This window comes from Lycorma delicatula, chromosome 2 (genome assembly GCF_047948215.1).
Source record: "Lycorma delicatula isolate Av1 chromosome 2, ASM4794821v1, whole genome shotgun sequence".
Taxonomy (NCBI): Eukaryota; Metazoa; Arthropoda; class Insecta; order Hemiptera; family Fulgoridae; genus Lycorma; species Lycorma delicatula.
In genome coordinates, this window is record NC_134456.1 from 143,698,193 (window position 1) to 143,704,192 (window position 6,000).

Sequence of the window (6,000 nt, forward strand, 5' to 3'; positions counted from 1 at the left end):
ACGGCAGTTTTGTATTCCCCCGCCCTTTCGACGACCTTGACTAATCAGAATCGAGTGTTTCTCCTTCCTGGCTTCACCCATCCATTGCGGTCCTCTTATATCCGAAATCTTAATATTATATTAAACTAAATACTATTCGAATATTTCAGAGGTTGTTAGTACTACGGGACAGTCATCTGTCGTTATCGTCTGCAGTCATACAAACACACACGCACGCACCCACACATCGGCGGGAGAATTGATTAAATAATATTTAAAGTGTGAAAAAAGTAATTGGTCTGGGTAGTTCTCGAACTCGATCGCCCGGTTGATTGGTACCTGGTGCGATAAGCCTCGCGGCTAAACTAGTCTTCCAACTCGTAGATATGAAATTTATTCTATATAAGCCGCACGGATTTTTATTATTATTATTATTATCATCGATTTCAACTTTAAATTAAGTTGAATAACCCGAGATAGGTTATTTCGCGTATACCAAAAACGATAACGGACGAGGCAGAAACGAACTCGATAACGATTTTTGACGATGTCGCGTGTGAATAGCAGCATTATATTCGCAACTACTTTTCGATGGGACGTTACAATATAGACAACTCTTATCATAAGCAGACGTATTCCAGCGTGGGAAAGCACATTTTTTTCCTGTTTAGCCTCCGGAAATTACGAGTGGGAAAGCACCTCGTACGGTATAACGTAACCTTCTTCTAGTATTCAAACAAAACGACCTCAATTTACATCATACCATGGTCGTGTAAATACCGATATGAAATTCAATCAGTTTAAAAGCATATGCAGTGAGGCTTGGAAAACACCGCACGGATTCGTGACAGTCGAAAAGAAGAGAGACATCGACAAATGGTAATATCGAATAGGTATCGAAGTATTCGTTAAAAATATCAGTTTATTTGTGGGGACGATGGCGAGTATACACACTACGAGGACGGTATTTTACACGCGAACGCGATACACTTTAAACAAATACGGCAAAATAACTGTGTTCCAACTAACTGTGCTAACTGTGGGTAATGATCGTAAAAAAATTTGTGGCAACCTGTTTTCCGAAAAGTAAAGCTACGGTGAAAATAAATATCGAAGTGTTGGCGTCCTGTTAAACGATTGAACTGCGGATGTCCGACTGTGGTGCTGTTGATCAGCAGCGAAGGAAAGATTTTCAACAAAAGAATATGGATCAAATTTTTAGAAGAATACGACAAATACGAGCTGTTTATTGAGTTGATTATTTACGATAAAAACATGTTCAACAACATTCCGACATGCGTGGATTTAATTTCAAATGTAGGCAATCACCACACGTATACAAAAAGCCGTTGTTGGATCTGCAAAACCAACCGCCAACCGGCTGGAGTTGGGGAAGAACTCGATTATTGGTTTTGGTCTGACAAATGGTTCAATCTTGATGGGTACGTGAATGCGAAGAATTCATGCATTTGATGTGAATCACACCGTGCAAGTCTACTCTGCACGGACAAAAAGTGGTTGTTTGGTGTGCAACGTCACGTAGGTGAATCTTCATGACATTCTTACATTGCACAGTAAACAGTGAGTGCTACATACAGATAGTGCAACAATTTTTAATCCCTGTACCTGCAGACCAGCTAGAGTACATGTGGTTTCAGCAGGACAATGCTCAATGCTCATACATCCAGCAACACTTTCTTCGATCGTTGATTTCATGGACAAATGATTTCGAAGGGGTTGTGGCTCCCTCGGCCTCCTGATTTTTCTTGTGGAGATGGCTTAAGTCCTTACTGGTTTCTTTTCTGTGATTAAGCATGTCTTATCAACAATCAATTCGTTAGGTTTTTTGGTTCGTAAACTTTTGTTTACTTTAGCGATACCATCAAAACCACTGGGGAAATCTCACTTTAGATCAGCCATTGTATCCCCGTTAGCAACAATGATATTGCCAAGCTTTTCCTTCAGTAAACGTGGTTTTGCTTAACAGTGGCATCAGAACTATCGGAGAAATCTATGGCTTTTAGATCGGTAATTGTATCTATTTTATAATATTCCTATAATATGAACAATTTATTATTTATACAAATACAATAAACAAGTTACGTTACATCGGGATGTAGCATGAGAAGTCATACCGGCGCGACACTATTTCATAGACTGCACCTCGCCGGTGAAATGCTTGCGTACTTGACAATCGTGTCGTAGACCATTAAGCAGCAACCTCAGTTTTAAGGACGACCTTTAAATCGATAGTATCTGATTTCAGTGATTCGGTCTGGTGAGAGTAATCGACCAGGTAACAGAGATACATCCTTTCTGAACTTTGCGTAAGTGTATGCAGGGTCGCTTTCTTCTCGACCGTAATACGATCTCTGGAAATCTTTGAACATTCTGTTCATCTTATTGGTGTCGCCTTTCAAGTCATCGTACGGGTAGTGAACTGAATTTAGACTTTCAAATTCTTTAACTTGCAAGAGTCGAATTTCGATATCTCCTTGGTCACTTGGTTTTTCCTATCCGTTTGGAAAGTCAATATCTCATATCTCGGTACTTCTCTTGTGACGTGGTCTGCGCTGTCCACGTATTGGTATCTCTTTGTTTAACACTCGACCACTCATGTGTATCCCAAGTGTGGAAACCGATCGTCAGTTTCTTGTTCGACTCCAGTATCTTGTCTAAGGCGATGGCCTCTCGTAGTCCTGGTCTCATATAAGGAATTTCTTATGAGACTTTTCTGATCAATAATTCGACTCCATGGTTCTCTTCGGTACAAACTACCGCATTCGCATCATTATTGGCTGTTATCAGTACCAACTCCTGTTTCACTCTAGTTGTGGCTCGTTCGTAATCTTCAGCAAAACCTATACACATCCGCAGCGGTACGTGGAGACTGAACTTTCCGTTTTCTTCTAGATATATGTCATTACCGAATAGAATGCCGATGATTTGGACCGCTTTTCTGCGACTCTCTCTCAACGATAGCATATTCTTTATGGTACTGGTCACGCGTAAATTATTAACCCTCGTAATTTCTATCCCGTTCAGTTCGTAAAGGATCTCATTGAAGAGGAAAGCGGCCGCATTATTTACAAACTTAGCGTTAGTAGCTTTCCTGCTGTCCGCGACATTCTTCAACACCCCTTCAACATGCAGAATACTTTCACTAGTTAATGTGCATATATCGAGTTGATTCGTGGAGATTCTGATCTCATCTCCAAGACTAAAAGTGGCAGAAGCATACGGGGAATGTGGATGATACTGCTTGTATTCCACAGATTCTTTTTGCATTTTTTCATCAACCGAAGGAAGATCCCATCGTTACAACTGTAAAACAGAAGCAAACCCGTCTACAGCAGTAGTCTATTCATGTCGTCGGCTATGATTATTGTTTTTGCATTCCCTCCACCTTTTCCCCTTAACACTAAACGATTGTAAGAACTTGATGTTCTCACTCAATCGCCACCGCTTAGCGTTAACGATACTTTCTTAGCGTTATTACTATCGAAAATCAACATCTTCCTACATATATATATATATATGGAGACTAAATTTAAATAAAATTCAGTGTTACGACACATCCGCTTTTCGTCTCAATTCCAAACGAAGGCTGATGCTTTCACCGTGAAGATTCAGCAATTTATCGTCCTGATCGGTCAGTTGTATGATATTTCCCAACTATTGTTTTTTGGTCGACCGGTAGATACATCTGCTTCAGCGGCGACTCTTCTAGCATATCACCGGACGGAATTCGTACAATAACCCGATCCTGTTTGCAGTCAACGTAACTGCAGTTAAAGATGTTACACATTACTCGGACAACATTGACTGGCGTTATATTTACGGGGTTTACAGATGTGTGCATAATTTTACGTGACAACAGTTCCGGTTTAAAACCCAGCTAAACTGTGTTCGTCAGTGTAATCTATACATACAGTGCGTTTTATTTCCGTCTGCAATGTATTGTTGTTACCTCTGATGTATACAATCTGTCCTAAGTCTTTGAAATGATTTTCAATATTCTCTGCGATATCATCCAACGCATAGTAGCCGGTAGGTATAGCATCAGTTTCTTTTTGCTTTATGATGAAGTTATTTTTTAGTCTCTATTTACATCTGCCGGAGAAGCGAACGAAAATGTTGTTTTAACATTCTCTTCTACGTTCGGCATGCTGTTATCGTCCGGGCCATCGTCCCGGCGGCAATTCCAGTTCCGAGAAGAACATCTGTGTGATTAAAGATCCTTCGTTGCTGAATGACAATGAGTATGACATCGTTCTACAATAGCGAAAAAGCAAATCATAAAGTAAATAAGATATTCACATATTATCCTCCGGCACTCCGGTAGCATTCGATTCTGATTTGTAAGGGCGAAGGGGTGGGAGAATCCAAGATGGCAGTTTTTACGTGACCAAAATCCTGCAATCCTATTAGTTCGTGCCGAAGAAAGTATATTTATGTACTACTGGTGTACCTTAAAAATGTTTAAAATAGTTAGTAATCTGTACCGGTTAAACAATAATACGAGGTAGCTTTTAATAAGTTGAATGAGTGGTTATGAGTAAATTTAAAAATTATACAAACTAAAAGTCGTGTCAGTTCCTTAACGATAACCATGATAGATAAACAAAATAAATATAAAAGCAAATTGTTTGAATTAAGCACTGCTATCTTGCATTATACAGTACAGATTCAAATCCTGTTCATTTTGATGTTGCGTTGATGTAAATTATACTACAATACTTAATTTTGTAAGTTATTATACCTTTATTTTTTTGCTAACTGCTTAGTCACTTTTACATTCTGCTGCGATTGTAGACAGAGTTTGATATATTGAAATCAGCATCATCTACTCTCATGATCAGCATCATCACTCGTTAATCCATGAGAACCATATTTCTTTTAGTGTTTAATAAGTTTATCAAAAATATTTAACGAAATTATATTCCATCTTTGTAGAATATATTTGGTTGAACACACGATTAGTAAAAATATTTTAGCTTTCATACTGTTCATTTTATTTTTAAGAAGCTCGCTTTATGATCTTCTATCGTCATTCATCATGGCGTTTAAGTGTATTTTTTAGCAAAACTTTAATGCAGATATTATAGAGGATAAAATTTATAAAATAATGGTAACTGACTTTAGAGTTGTGGGTAGTTTCATTAACATAGAATTTAATGATTGTCATCTGCTTCTAAAAGCACGCATGTTTTTAGAGAAAAAAAAAAATTTAAATGTTTAAAAAATGACATACCAATATATACCTGAAACTAATTACATATAAAATGAAATCTCTGTAAAAGAGATGAGATAACATTAAATTGGCACTGAATAGAAAATTTTAATTGAAAATAAATCTTTTATTATATAAAAAAACAAGAAAATAAAAAAATAAAGAAGATTTTTTAGTTTTGGAATGATGTAAGTAGAGAGAATTACTTGAAATTCATCCGAAATATGTGAGATTACACAAGAGATAAAAAACCGAATTGAAGAATTTTAATATTATGACAAATGTATCATCTTGTCACAGAAAAGTAAAAGAACTCCATACTGCAAACCGAAAATAACTCAGTTTCTCAAAAAATAAAGAGCTGCAAGTGTGACAAAATACAATTTAAAAACAAATAAATAAAAATACATAATTAGCTTTATGGATAAGTTGTTTTTTTTCTTTTTGTGATTGTGGTACAAGAGTTGTTATTCCAGTATATTTTCTGTTTCATGTCTTCTTTTTTGTGTGTAAGTAATATACTCCTAATTATTTTTTTTTTAATTTCTTATAGCAGTCTTTTTTTTATTTATTGTTTGTACTGATTTATGTTTTGCACGCTAATTCTTTTTACATCACTACAAAAATATTTTTATGAAAATTTACAATATTTTGAAAGATTGTAATTGGCTTTACATTATTAACTTTTGTATGTATTTTACGTATATTATTTCCCTAATCTGTCATTTTTCCTTCTTTAACTCGTCACCGTTATGGTTTCGAAGAAGATAAATTAAGGAAATATATGA